This window comes from Mobula hypostoma, chromosome 6 (genome assembly GCF_963921235.1).
Source record: "Mobula hypostoma chromosome 6, sMobHyp1.1, whole genome shotgun sequence".
NCBI classification, from domain to species: domain Eukaryota; kingdom Metazoa; phylum Chordata; class Chondrichthyes; order Myliobatiformes; family Myliobatidae; genus Mobula; species Mobula hypostoma.
This window is the reverse complement of record NC_086102.1, coordinates 42,964,906-42,980,500: the sequence shown is the minus strand read 5'-3', so window position 1 is coordinate 42,980,500 and position 15,595 is coordinate 42,964,906. Positions and strand designations below refer to the sequence as shown.

General features: G+C 42.7%; 1 protein-coding gene across 1 annotated transcript in view; it reads right to left on the bottom strand.

Annotated features, from left to right (window-relative positions):
- si:rp71-68n21.9 (kelch-like protein 9) overlaps positions 1 to 12,482 on the bottom strand; it is an 81,930-nt gene extending 69,448 nt beyond the window's left edge. The window contains exon 1 of the mRNA XM_063050704.1: positions 12,035 to 12,482. The gene's annotated coding sequence lies outside the window, so the exon portion shown is untranslated. The remainder of the gene's footprint in view (positions 1 to 12,034) is intronic.
- Between the last annotated feature and the right edge of the window lie 3,113 nt (positions 12,483 to 15,595).

The following is a 15,595-nucleotide window of genomic DNA, read 5'->3' as shown; positions in this document are numbered from 1 at the left end:
ACAGTCCTTCCAGGCGAGACGACACTTCACCTGTGAGACTGTTGGCGTCATCTACTGTATCCGGTGCTCCTGGTGTGGCCTCCTGTCTATTGGTGAGACCTGGTGTGGATTGGGAGACCACCTGCACTCAATCCGCCAGAAAAAGCAGGATCTCCCAGTGGTCTCGCATTTTAATTTCCACTTCCCATTCCCATCCTGACATGTCAGTCCACGGCCTCCTCTACTGCTGCAATGAGGCCACTCTCAGGCCGGAGGAGCAACACCATATATTCCATCTGGGTAGCCTCCAATCTGATGGCATGAACATTGATTTCTCAAACTTCCAGTAATGGCTTGCCCCCATTCTCATTTCCCTGTCCCACCTTATCTCCTTAACTGCTCATCGCCTCCCTCTGGTGTTCCTCCCCTTTCCCTTTCTTCCATGGCCTTCTGTCCTTTCCTATTAGATTCCCCTTCTCCGGCCCTTTATTGCTTTCACTAATTGACTTCCCAGCTCTTTACTTCTCTCTTCCCCCTCTCCCAGTTTCACCGATCATCTACCACCTTGTACTTCCTTCTCCTCCCCCCCCCACTTTCTTACTCTCTCTTTGCATCTTTTTTCTCCAGTCCTGATGAAGCATTTTAGCCCAAAGCATCAACTGTTTATTCACTTCCATAGATGTTGTCTGGCCTGCTGAGTTCCTCCAGCATTTTGTGTGCATTGTTTATATTTGTTGTTTCCTTATATGGCTCCCGATGCGGCCTCTACATTGGTGAGACCCATCGTAAATTGGGGGACTGCTTCGTTGAGAATCTCCATTCCACATGCCAAAACATGAATTTCCCAGTGCCAAACATTTTAGTTCCTATTCTGACATGTCGGTCCATGACCTCCTCTTTGGCCAAGATGAGGTCGCCCTCAGGGTAGAGGAACAACACGTTATATTCCGTCTGGGTAGTCTCCAACCTGATGGTATTAATTTTGATACCTCCTTCTGCTTAAAAAAATCCTCCCCCTCCCCTCTTATTCTTCTATTCCCCACTCTGTCCTTTTCCCTGTTTCCCCTTGCGTATCACCTCCTCATGGATCCCCTCTTCCTTCCATTTCTCCTATAGTCCATTCTTCTCTTCTATCGGATTCCTTCCTCTCCAGCCCTTTACCTTTCATACTCACCTGACTTCACCTATCACCTTCTAGCTATCTTCCTTCCCCCTGACCCCCTGACCTTTTTAATCTGGAGTCTACCCCCTTCCTTTTCAGTCCTGAAGAAGGGTCTCATCCCAAAACGCCGATTGTTTATTCATTTCTAGGGATGCTGCCAGACCTGGAGAGTCCCTCCAGCATTTTGTGTGTGTTGCTTTAGATTTCCAGCATCTGCAGAAATTTGTGTTTATCTTATTGTGGTTTTTTTTTTGTGCTTTATAGGATCCGGAGTAATAATTATTTTGTTCCTCTTTATGCTTGTGTACTGGAAATGGCATGAGAGAATCTTGAAAGCACACCCCACCCACGCCCATTTATTAAGCTTTGGGTCCAGTTTTGTGCCTCAGGACTCCAGTTCACAGTGCATCATTTATTTTGGATCCTGCAATGGATTTACACTTGAAATATGAATTTACTCACATTATTTTGTGTATAGAATGTTCATGCCTTTGTTGTAAGTCTCTAACAACCACTAGGGAGGTTCCAATAACACTATAGAATAAGTATCATTGTAATCATGACAACAGTGTTAGAACCTGCAGTGCCTACAGTCCCTTTACTGTGTTCGTTGTTGAATATAACAACATGTATTTGGCAGAAATGATACCAAAGGCTTAATTTCTCAAAATTTTGGCCACAGTAAGCTACTTTCAATAAGTATTTTGCATAAACAAGAGGATGTGGTTCAGCTTGACCACTACGTTCTCAGCTAACTATTCCAGCTTCACAGAATACATTGATTACCGTCTGCTCCACAGCAGTCTGCAAGTGTTGTCATTTTTTATAAAATTTTCCTGTTTTTAAGAGTATAGCACATGATACTATGCACTCAGGATTTTTGAAAATTCTGGTTTTGGTTTTATAGTTCCTTCTAAAGTTTCCTCAAATATTTTTTTGCTATTATCACATAGTGGTCATTCTTATCTTTATAATGTGTTTGCATGTTGAGTAAATTCTCATTAATTGTTCCTTCCTGTCATCTTTGCACATCACAGTAGCCCAGCTGCTAGATCTGCTGCCTCCCGGTACCAGAGAGCAGCATTTAATTTTGACCTCAGGGGCCAACTGTGTGGACATTGTACCTTCTATTTGTAATTGAGTGGATCTCCTTGGTTTCTTCTCAAAGAATCCCAAACTCCTATATGCTGATAGGTTAATTGGTTGGTGTACATGGTGAGTGGTAGAAATCTCAGGGGATTGATGGGAATGTGGGAGAATCTTTAAACAACAGGACAATGAAGGGCATTGTAAACAGGATTGACATGGCCTCGATGGGCTGAAAGGCCTATTTCAATGTTATTTGACTCCAAGACTCCATCGTCGTGTTACCAGCCCACAAATGATTGGAATCGGATTCAGCTTTATTTATTTATCAAATGTGCATTGAAACATGTAAAAACATATAGGAACATATAAAATTATGAAAGGGATAGATAAGATAGAGGCAGGAAAGTTGTTTCCACTGGGGTGAGGCTAGAACTAGGGGACATAGCCTCATGATTCAGGGGAGTAGATTTAGAATGGAGATGAAGAGGCACTGCTTTTCCCAAAGAGCAGTGAATCTGTGGAATTCTCTGCCCAATGAAGCAGTGGAGGCTACATCAGTAATTATATTTAAGACAAGGTTGGACAGATTCTTGCTTAGTCAGGGAATTAAGGGTTATGGGGAAAATGTGGGTAGGTGCAGATGAGTCCATGGACAGATCAGCCATGATCTTACTGAATGGCAGAGCAGGCTCGACGGGCCAGATGGCTGACTCCTGCCCCTATTTCTTATGTTCTTACGTAACTGATAAAACCTAGGGATATGCCAATGGCAGGTCACAAGTGCCACACATTCCGGCACCAATACTGCATGCCCACTACTTTAGCGGAACAACACAAGCAGCAACAAAACAACATAACAACAGCAAAGCAAACCTATGGATTGAAGTAATATATTAATATTTACAAATTTTCATATTCATATTTATTTTTTAATTTACCCAGTTAATTGGATCAATATATACATGTAATAAATGGAATGGCCAAGGTTATAAAAAGATGCTTCTAGAGGTCGGTCATTGATTACGTTACTGGACAAGTGGCCCTAAGTTCAAATCCCCTCATGACTACTAAGGAATCTGTACTTATTGGAGTAAATGGACCTTGAACAAAAAGTCCTAATAATGGGTCTTGGACTGAAACGTCAGCTGCTTATTCCTCTCCATAGATGCTATCCGAGCTGCTGAGTTCCTCCAGCATTTTGTGCGTGTTACTCTGGATTTCCAGCATCTGCAGAATCTCTTGTCTCTTGAATAGAAAGTTGGTATCGGCAAGAGTGACCATAAAGCTACTTCATGATGAGGAAAGTAAATCTGTGGTTCTTGCCTCCTCACATCTGCGATTCCTGATCCATGGCAGTGTGGTTTGTCACAAACGGCTGAGCAAAGACACTTGGTTCAAAGACCAGCAGGGATGGATAATAGAGATTCTAAATATCATACTTCAAAGCACTTTTGTTCCAAATAATTACTTCTGAATGGTGCACACTATCATTTTATAGTTCAAAGTAAATATATTATCAAAGTACAAATATATCATGATATACAACCCTAAGATTCATTTTCTTGCAGACATACTCAATAAATCCAATAACTATAATAGAATCAGAGAAAAGCTGTACCAACAGGGTGGACAACCAGAGTGCAAAAGACCAGAAACTGTGCAAATACAAAAAGAAATAATAATAGTAATAAAAAATAAGTAAGTAATAATTATCAAGAACATGAGATGAAGAGTCCTTGAAAGTGAGTCCATAGGTTGTGGGCACAGTTCAGTGATGGGGCAAGTGAAGTTGAGTGAAGTTATCCCCTCTGGTTCAAGTGCCTTATGGCTGAGGGGTAATAACTATTCATGAACCTGGTGGTGTGAGTCCTGAGGTTCCTGTGCCTTTCTCCTGATGGCAGCAGTGAAATAAGAGCAGAAACTGAGTGGTGGGGGTCCCCAATGATGGACACTGCTTTCCTGCGATAATGCTCCATGTAGATGTGCTCAATAGTGAGGTGGACTTTACATGTGATGGACTGGGCTGAATCCGCTACTTTTTGTAGGATTTTCTGTTCAAGGGCATTGGCGTTTCCATACCAGATAGTGATGCTGCCAGTCAATATGCTTTCCACCACACATCTATAGACGTTTGTCATAATTTTAGATGTCAGGCTAAATATTTGCAAATGTCTAAAGAGGTTCCTATTTGTCACAGAAATTTACACACAGCTGATGTGCGATTATTTGCCATCTCCCCCTGTGTTTGAACTTGCCCATTTAAAATGTTGAACGAACAAACTATAGCTCTCCCCTCTAACACTGTCGGCTAATCTGGAGCAAAAGGTTGCTGGGTAAATTGCTGTGCATGCTTTTCATTTGGTCCAAATTAACTTCTGTGCCTCTTCTGGATCCCTTAACATGAAAGTGGATGTTGTCTATTTTGGACTTCAGAAAGGCCTTTGACAAAGTCGCACATGATACACTGTTCTGAAAGTTGAGGTCCCAGAGAATCCAGGAAGAGCTAGTTAGCTCAGAGACTGGAAGCTCCGGGCGGATGAAAGTTGGTTCTTGGAGTGGAGGCTGTTGACTAGTTCATGCTGGGGGGTGGGTCTGTGTTGGGACTCTTCTTTTTTGTATCTATATAATTGATTTGGATGTGAATACACAAGACTTGATCAGTCAGTGGATGTCACAAAATTAGGAGGTGCTTATTATTGTAGATTACAGGAGAACCTTGATCAGTTAGGGAAGTGAACCGAGGTGTGGCAAATACAGTATATTACAGTACCAATGTGTGAGGTGATGTACTTTGGAAAGCCGAACCAGAGTGGGATTTACACTCTGAATGCTAGGACAAAGGAGAGTGTAATAGAACAGAGGAATCCAGGAGTATAGTAGTAGAGTTTATTGAAAGTGATGTCATCGGTAGACAGGGTGGTGAAAAAGGCGTTTAGTACGCTGGCCTTCAGCAGTTATTTTAAGATCAGTGAGTCCACACTTGGAGTGCTGAGTATAGTTTTGGTTAGCCTGTTATAAGAAAGATGTGGTTAAACTGTACAGGAAAGATTTATAAGGCCATAGGACCATAGGACTTTCAAAGTACATTTATTATCAAAGTACGTATGCAGTGTACAAGCCTGAGATTCGTCTTCCCCGCAGACAGCCACGAAACAAAGAATTCATGGAACCTGTTCAAAGAAAAACGTCAACCCCCCCACGTGCAAAAAAAATACAAATTGCGCAAATGGCAACAAGATCATCAACCCCCTCCATGCAAAAAATATATCAGGGGCGCTAGTGCGCATGCGTATGGATTAGACCTGTTTGGTCAGTGCTCCTCTCCGAGGCCTCGATAAAATTACTATTATACCGTGTTTTATTCATTCATAGGCCAACAGTGTATGTCTAAACTAAGTGTCTGGAAAAGTTTGACAATGCCGAAGGCAAATAAAGCCAAGACTGCTGACTGCCAAACTACCAAAGTTAGTGCTAACAGCGGGTCCGTAAAGAACTTCTCTGCGTCTGAGATACTGCTGGATAAAACTTGCGCCATGTGCAAGGCATTAGGTCAGGAGATTTCTCAGTCAGTTCTGCGCTGCATTAACGACCGCTTTGATGTTTTTGAGACCAAGTTTGAGGTGCTTGTGGCCTCCTAGGCGGACGTACAAGCCCTCATGGCTAATCAAGAACTAGCCACCAGTGACCTTGAGACACGCATGCAAGAGCTTGAAGTTAAGTATTCAGAGCTAATGAGACAAAATAGCCAGCTTGAAGCTAAAGTGCATGACTTAGAGGCTCGTTCCTGGTGACATAACATTAAGATTGTAGGGATACAAGAGGGTGAGGAGGATGGTAAACCTACTGAATTTGTTTCCAGACTGATTCCCAAGTTGCTCGGGGAAGAGCATTTCCCGTATCTGGTTAAAAACGATCGCGTGCATCGCTCTCTCTATCCTAAGCCAGCTTCCGGTGGGAAACCGCGCACCATCTTGGCACGGATCCATCACTTTCAAGTGAAAGAGCTGATCCTGCGCCACAGCAGACTACAACCCGTGGAGTACAAGGGAAGCAAGGTCTTGATCTTCCTGGGTTATACTAAAGAGGTGATGACTCAACGTCATGCCTTTCGTGATGTACTGCAAACTCTGCACGATGGAGGAATCAAGCACACCCTGCGGTATCCGGCTAGGCTCTATATTTATCATCAAGATGGAAGAGTGCCTAAAATACTTGATATGTTTCAATGGCATCCCACTGCTTCTCCCCCCCACCCCCCATTCTTCTAAATTCCAGTGTGTACAGGCCAGTGCCAACAACTGCTCCTCATATGGTAACACTTTAATTCTTGGAATCATTATTGTGAAACTCCTCTGAACTCTCTCCAATGTCAGCACATCCTTTATAAGATAAAGGACTTAAAAACTGCTCACAATACCACAGTGAGGCCTCACCAGTGCCTTATAAAGCCTTAGCATTACAACCTTGTTTTTATATTCTAGTCTTTGCGGACGATACAGATAGGCGAAGGGGCAGGTAGAATGAAGAATACAGGGAGGCTGCAGAAGGACTTAGACAGATTAGGAGAATGGGCAAAGAAGTGGCAGATGGAACACTGTGCATGGTCATGCACTTAGGTAGAAGGAATAAAAACGTAGACTATTTTCAAAATGGGGAGCATCCATTTCAGGAGGAAAGTGAGGCTGAGCCTTATAGAAATGTTAAACATTATGAGACACATAGAGAACGTGGATGTTAACAGTCCATCTACCCCAGCTAGGGAATTCAAACAGAGGGGATGTAGATTAAGGGGAAATGGTGAAAGATTTAGAAGGGAACTGAGGGCTACATTTGTGGTGAGTATATGCAACGAGGTCCCAGACAAACAGCTTCAGTTAGTCCTGACGAAGGGTCTTGGCCTGAAACGTCGACTGCGCCTCTTCCTATAGATGCTGCTTGGCCTGCTGCGTTCACCAGCAACTTTGATGTGTGTTGCAGGTATATGGAGGGGTGGTTCTTGGAGGAATATGGGATGAACACAGGAATTTGGGGCTAGCTAGGTGGAAATGTGTTTGATATATAGTGGTACCCAAGCCTGTATGCATACTGTGTTGCTGTATGTCTCTGTGAGAAAATAGGAATTAATCATGACCACGTAGATAGATTAATTGGCATTTACATAGGAATGCAAGCTGCTGACTGGATCAATGAGCATTCTGTCCTTTTTAAGAATGGGAGCCACACTGTGACTGACTTGGAGACACACTGTATTTCCAACGCAGTGAGTTATTGTTTTATTGATACTGTGCTGAATTCAGAGTTGGACTAAGATTGTGAGCCATGGGAAGATGGAATACAGCAAGTGTGGTGACTGTTCAGCAGATAGATAGAAGGCAGAATTGTCACAGGAAGACATTTTGGGCAAGCCATGTATATATTTTCATGAGTTTAGAAGAACGAAAGGAAATTGAATAGAAAGATACAAAATTCTCAAGGAGTTGACGTTTTCCTTGTATGGGATTTATATATTTGTTAAGCGATAACAGCACGAGAAAGGCATTTCTGGCCCAATGAGCAACCAGCAACCCAGCTCCATAACCCTAGCCTAACCACTGGACAACTTACTGTGACAAATTAACCTACCAGCTGGTACGTCTTTGGACGGTGGAAGGAAACCCATGCATTTACAGGAAGAACATACAAACTTTCTTACAAAAGACTCTGGAATTAAACTCCGAACTCTGATGCCCTGAGCTGTAATATCATCGCACTAACCACTACGCTGCCATGGTGCCCTGTTTAGGACTAGTGCGGTGGAAGGGCAGGAGGGGTCATAGGGTCAAAATTAAGTTTTGTTTATTCAAGACAGAGATGAAAAGAGACAGTTATATTTGCCAGCCAAGGCTGTGGAGGTTTAGTCACTGAATGTAATGAAGGTTGGCATCAATACATTATTAGCTATGAAGGGAACCAAATTTCAGAAAGTTCCATACGGGGTTAGTGCAGGAGGTGGTGGTGGTGAAGTCAATGGACATGTCAGAGAGAATAGATTATGGCTAAATAAGTGGGAGGAATGAAATTTCTCTGAGAGTCAACTCCAAGTAGGCTCTGCTCATGTCATAGGAAAATATGGAACAAGCTCTGTGTGTTGGTGGCAGCCATTAAATATCCGTGCGTAATAATTTTCACAATAACAACCAATGTCAGTTTTCCCATCTGAAACATCGGTCTGTGCTACAATTGCTTTGAAGAACATTAGCAGGCTTCACCTAAAACTTGGATACTACAAAGCCCAATTCATTCCAAAGTGTTGTACATTTAGTATTTCAGTAATATTTGAGAGGGTGAGTAGTTTCAAGTTCCTCGGTATACACAGCACTGAAGATCTCACCCGGACTGTACACACCAGCTGTGTGACAAAAAATGCACAACAGTGTCTCTTCCACCTAGGCGACTGAAGAAGTTCGGCATGAGCCCCCAAATCTTCAAGACCTACAGGGGCACCACTGAGAGCATCCTGACTGGCAATATCACCGCCTGGTAGGGGAACTGCACCAACCTTGACATCTGGGCACTGCAGAGAGTGGTACAGACAGCCCAGCACATCTGTGGATGTGAACTTCCCTCCATTGCGGACACTTACAGCAGCAGGTGCAGAAAGAAGGCCTGGAAGATCATCAGGGACACCAGTTATCCTAACCTTAAACTGTTTCAGCTGCTTCCGTCTGGCAAACGGTACCACAGCATTAAAGCCAGGACCAACAGGCTATGGGACAGCTTCCTTCTATAAGCCATTAGACTTATAAATTCACATGTCTGTACATTGCGACGGAGTCATAACGCAAAGATTTTTACTCCCTCACATTGTGAGATGGATCTAATATTTCAAATAAATTCAAATTCAAATAATATTGTAGGTATATTGTTTAGAAACATAGAAAACCCACAGCACAATACAGGCCCTTCGGCCCACAAAGCCGTGCCGAACATGTCCTTACCTGAGAAATTACCTAGGGTTACCCATAGCCTTCTATTTTTCCGAGCTCCATATACCTGTCCAGGAGTCTCTTAAAAGACCCTATCGTATCCACCTCCACCACTGTCGCCAGCAGCCCATTCCACACACTCACCACTCTCTGCGTAAAAAAACTTACCCCTGACGTCTCCTCTGTACCTACTTCCAAGCACCTTAAAATTGTGCCCTCTCGTGCTAGCCATTTCAGCTCTGGGAAAAAGCCTCTGACTATCCACACGATCAATGCCTCTCATCATCTTATACCCATCTATCAGATCACCTCTCATCCTCCATCACTCCAAGGAAAAAAGGCCGAGTTCACTCAAACTATTTTCATAAGGCCTGCTCCCCAAACCAGGCAACATTCTTGTAAGTCTCCTCCGCACCCTTTCTATGGTTTCCACATCCTTCCTATAGTGAGGCAACCAGAACTGAGCATAGTACTCCAATTGGGGTCTGACCAGGGTCCTAATGTTTGATTAAACATTAATTCATTAGGGGTTATATGTAAAAGTACATGAATAGTAGGTACATCATTACACCACTATATATGTGAGTGCCTTGCTAAAAGTGAAAAATGAAGTTTACATGCTCCTCACAAGTTCCCTTGATTTTTTTTTTGATTAGTTTTATGTTTTGGGGTTACAAAATATAAGCAAAGCAACCCACTGGCAGAACTCAATGAGCCAAGCAGCAATGCAAGGTGGTGAGTGAATTGTCAACATTTCAGAACACCATCAATCTATTTCCTCCCACAGATGCCGCCTGACTTGCTGAACTCCTCCAGCAGATTGTTTGTTGTTCTAATTTCCAATGTTGGCAGTATCCTTTGTCTCAATAAAAAGCATTCTAATTTTACACTGGGTTGTTTTGGCACATGACTTTTTTTAAAAAAGCAAATTATGGTACAATTTACCAAAATTATGTGCAGTGAGACATTTGTAACTTTGTTATAGCAGACACTGCTATTTGCAACAATAAAAAGCCAGTTGTGATACTTATGTGGCTCCAGTCTGTGGCCTCATCTGTACACCTGCTTGTTAATGCAAATATCTACTCAGCCACTCATGTGACAGCAATGGAATGCATAAAAGCAGGTAGGCGTCATCAAGAGGTCCAGTTGTTGTTCAGACCAAACATCAGAAAGGGGGAAGAAATGTAGTCTAAGTGACTTTGACCTTGGAATGATTGTTGGTGCCAGATGGGGTGGTTTGAGTATCTCAGAAACTGCAGATCATCTGAGATTTTCATACATAACAGTCTCTAGAGTTTACAGAGAATGGTGCAAAATAAAAAAAGACATCCAGTGAATGGCAGTTCTATGGACAAAAACACCTTGTTAACGAGAGAGGTCAGAGGAGAATGGCCAAAGGGTTTAAGCTGACAGGAAGGCGACAGCAACTCAAATATCCATGCATTACAACAGTGGTCTGCAGAAGGACATCTCTGAACACATAACATGTTGAACCTTGAAGTGGAAGGGCTACAGCAGCAGAAGATCTCACACATACACTCAGCAGCCACCTCAATAGATACTGAAAGAACCTGATAAAGTGGCCAATGAGTCCAGATTTCGATAGCACAAGCAAGCTGCCATTTGACAAATGCACCTCAGCTCTCCGAACCAGATTTTTATTCAGTTACATTTTTACATCTTATTCTTTTTCAAATATTTCTTCCATTTCCTTAAAATACCATTGTAGGTTCTTACTTATGCTATCTACTGCAAAACAGGGACCATTCAGCCCACCAAATCCATGCCAGCTCATGAAAAAGTAATCCCATCAGTTCTCTATGCCTTATTTCCCAGTAGCCTTGCAACTCAACCTCTCTCACGTGCTTCAGAATCAGAAACAGGATCAGGTTTAATTTCATCAGCATATGTCCCAGCTGTACAATGCAGTACGTAATAGTATAAAAATTGTGAATTACAGTAAGTATATGTGTATATATAAAACAGTTAATTATATATAAAATAGTTAATTTAAATAAGTAGCGCAAAAACAGAAATAGGAAAGTAGTGAGGTAGTGTTCAGAGGCTCAATGCCAATTCAGAAATCGAATGGCAGAGGGGAAGAAACTGTTCCTGAACCACTCGGTATGCGCCTTCAGGCTTCTGAACCTCCTTCCTGATGGTAACAGTGAGAAGAGGGCATGCCCTGGGTGATAAGGGTTCTTAACGATGGATGCTGCCTTTGAAGCATCACTCCTTGAAGATGTCCTGGATACCATGGAGGATAGTGCCCATGAAGGAGCTGAATAAGTTTACAACTCTCTGCACCTTATTTCAATCCTATGGAGTAACACCCCCACCCCACCGCCCGCACAACCCACCATACCGGACAGTGATGCAGCCAGTTACCATGCTTTCCATGGTATATCTGTAGAAGTTTGTGAGTGGTTTTGGTGACGCACCAAATCTCCTCAACCTCCTAATGAAGTATAGCCAGTGTTGTGCCTTCTTTGTATCTGCATTGATATGTTGAGTCCAGGTTAGAACTCATTGATCTTTTTCATAGCTGCCTACCATGGGGTAATCTACTGTAGTCTGATAACCTACCAGCATATCCCAGCTTATCCTCATAATGTAGGAAGAAACCAAAGTACCCAGAGGAAGGCCACATGGTTATGGAAATAATTTTCAAACTCCACATAGACAGTTCCATTTATCTTTTACTTCATTCCAATGCAATATCAATCATATGTCAAAATATTCCAAGTGTGGCCTATGGTATTGAGCAACATCATGTTCAAATTTTATACATTTTATACAACTTCCATACAATACCTAATTCCAGAGAACTACTTACCAGAGATGTCCAATAAATAAGCTTGAAAATACTATTTTTGATTTGCAGAGTAAAAATATTTCAGGTTTGCTTTAATAGGTCCCTTTTCTTCAACAATTAAGACCAGTCAACAAAGGTTTAGAGAAGTAAAGACACTTATACGAAGTGCAGCACTTTTCAGGGCAGCTCAAGTTCCGCTGTGAAGCTGTGGCTTGTGACGTCTGCAAAAAGCATGCTGTCACTGCACTGGGAGAAGCCACAAACTATCAGTAGATGCACAGCAGAGTAGAAATTGGACCTTGTTGCACCTGTTCTTAGGCGCAATAAGGGAACAATATCCTGTGTCTAAAAATAAGCTAGGAAGTTCACTGACTCAGTATTACACTGGGACATTTTTCAGGTGCTTCATGTAGCCATTTTAAACGGGCCTTAAGCCCTTACATATGCAAAGGTTTCAACGTACCATCCTAGGCCCCCTGGGCGATATTAGATTCCATCAGGCCAGTTTCGTTCAGGTTTCTTAAGCAGTTTCTGTGGCCAAAGCAGTAGAGTGGGCAGCAAGGAAAGATAAGTTCTGTTCTTTTAAATGTTGTTCCTGTTTAGTAGCAAAGAGGAGGAGACGATATTAAAGTGCAATTATGACTTCACACAAAAGGGGCACTTAAAAAAGAAACTTTACAGAAAATTTACGGAAAATGAAATTCAAGAATTGGCAAGAATTTAAAAGGAAGTAGGAAATGGGATGGATAATATTCATTTTGGACTGGTTTACGAATACACCTTAAAATAATGCTGTTGAAACGTAGACTGAGTATTTACCATTTAATTCCCCTTATCACTGACCTTGTTGGTTGAGTCAGATTAGGAAAAAGTAATGAGTTCTGGAAGGTGCTATAAACAGAATTGGAGTCGGAGTAAAGAGAGTGTCTTACGTGATCTTGTGGAATGAGGTTTTTGGGGCAGAGGTATTTTGTTGTAGACTGATATACATTCCAGGTTGTTCTTGATTTTCACACCAATCTCATCAGCTCAGTCAATGTTCCAGTATTCTTGTTATCTGGTTTCTTGTTACTGTTTGCGAGATGAATTGTGCCCTCTGTGGTGGTTGATGACTAGTCCAAGTATTTTTGATGGATTAGAGAGCAGCCATCTGCCTGAGCTGGCCAATGAAAGGGAATCTCAGCAATCATTTTGTAATGGATACACTTTGCAGATCAGTGTAGAGTGTGGAATTTGCAGCTCAGGATTATTGACTGTCTTCTCACAAAAGCTCTATTTTATGATTAAAACGAAACCCTCTGTTGGTCGGAGTCGGTATCGCACGCTAGCTGTCTGTGTGATTCACAAGCCAGGTCAGTACAACATGGAGAACAAGCTGTTGCCCATGCAGCTGATGAATGCAAAGGAATGGCAGAGATGGGTACAGTTTGGCACCCGTGGCATCGCAGGAGTTGCCAGTCAGCATTGAACTCAACTTAGGGACTCCAGCTCCGGATTTTTCCTCAGGGTTTACTGCCAAAGCCTTCCCCATGAATTGGGTATAGCTGCAAGACAGCAGTGTCTTGAGATCGATCTTTTCCATCTCCTAGATGAGCTGACAACCAAGGCTATCTGCCCAAAGCGACTGGTCTTAAGGTACCAATAAGCTGCTTCTCCTGTCAGAAGAAATGTCTCTGCCAGGCTCAGTCGCTAGGCCACACATGAAGGCCAGGAGCTGGACTTGGCTGTCAGCTCCAATTGAGGCATATGACATTGTGAGCAGTTAATCGGTAGTGGGAGCATATCCCCACTACCATCCCCGCTATAACAATCTAAAGGAACCATGATTAAAATAATACAGGCAAACAGGAATAAGATTTCAGCAGGAGATGAGGTGGGAATGTGTGGAATAAATTGAATATCTGATAGAGTGAGTCAAAATGGTTTAATGGGAGCACTTACCAACATATTAAACTCTTTGCGTAATATGTCGTTAATGGTAGAGAGCTAGAGACAGGATGAAGAGAGTCTAGGGATAATGAAGGATGATACAGTAAGAGCAAAAGAGCAAATGTGAAAAGACTAATGTGTAGCATAAAACAGAAATGTATTTATTTTACAGATATAAAAAGTACAAAATGGGTAGAAGGCATAGCAGTGATGTTGAATGACTACAGTCTAGCTGTCGACAATAGAGGACAAAATGAATGTCTTTGAAAAGGGGGAGGACACAGGATGTAGACCAGCAGAGCCCTTCAGAAACACTGGCACTGGCCCTTCAGCCACAATGTCTATTCCGATAATTATGCCAATTTAAATCAATTATATCTGCTCGCACATGATCAATCTCCTTCTGGGGATGTGCCTGCCCATGTCTCTTAAATGTCACTACTGCATCTCCCCAGGCGTGCGTGACAGAGGTATTGTGTGGGGGAAAGCTATGGAAACAAGGTGCTCAAGAGTAACAGACACCAAATGCTGGAGGAACCCAGCAGGCCGAGCAGCATCTATGGAAAAAAAGTAAACAGTCGATGTTCTGGGCCGAGACCCTTCACCGGCACTGGAAAAAAAAGTCGGAGTAAGAAGGTGAGGGGAGGAGGATGTACAAGGTGATAGGTGATAGTTGTAACACAGAGAGGGGGAGGAGTGAAGTAAAGAGCTGGGAAGTTGATGGGTGAAAGAGATACAGGGCTGGGGAAGGGGGAATCTGATAGGAGAGGGTAGAAGATCATGGAAGAAAGGGAAGGGAGAGGAGAACCACAGGGAGGTGATGGACAGGTGAGAGAGGGAAATGGGAATGGGGAATGGTGAAGGGGATGGAAGGCAATACCAGAAGTTCAAGAAAACAATGTTCATACCATCCGGTTGGAGGCTACCCAGCCGAAATATAAGGTGTTGCTCCTCCAACCTGAGTGTGACCTCATTGTGGTAGTAACCAAAGAGTGTTGAATCTTTGGAATTCATTGCCACAGGTGAGTGTGGAGACCAAGTCACAGGGTATATTTAAAGCAAGGATTGATAGGGTCTTGATTAGTCGGTGCATGGATGGATATTGGGAGAAGGCTTGAGACTGGGGCTGCCCTGACTCATGAAGGCAAACACACCATATTCCTTCTAAAACACCCTATCAACTTGTGCAGCATCTATGGATCTGGACCTCAAGATCCTTCTGTTCCTCCATACTGCAAAGTATTCAGCCATTAACCTTGTATTTCTGTTCAAGCTTGACTTTCCAAAGTGTATCGCTTTGCACTTTTCTGGATTGAATTCCATCTGCATCTTTTCAGTCCAGCTCTGCATCGTCTATATATTCCATTATAACCTATAACAACCTTCTACGATATCCATACTACAACCAAACTTTGTGTCATCTGCAGCTTACTAACCCAACCTTCTACTTTCCCATCTGTTATTTATCAAAGCCACAAAGAGCAATGGTCCCAGTAGTCACCAATTCCTCTGCAGAATATGATCCTTCTACTACCATCCTCTGCCTTCTGCAGGCAAGCTACTTCCAAATCCTTGCTGAGAGGTTTCTGTGGACCCCATATCTCATGACTTCTGGATGAGCTTTCCATTGGGAACCTTGACAAACACCCTACC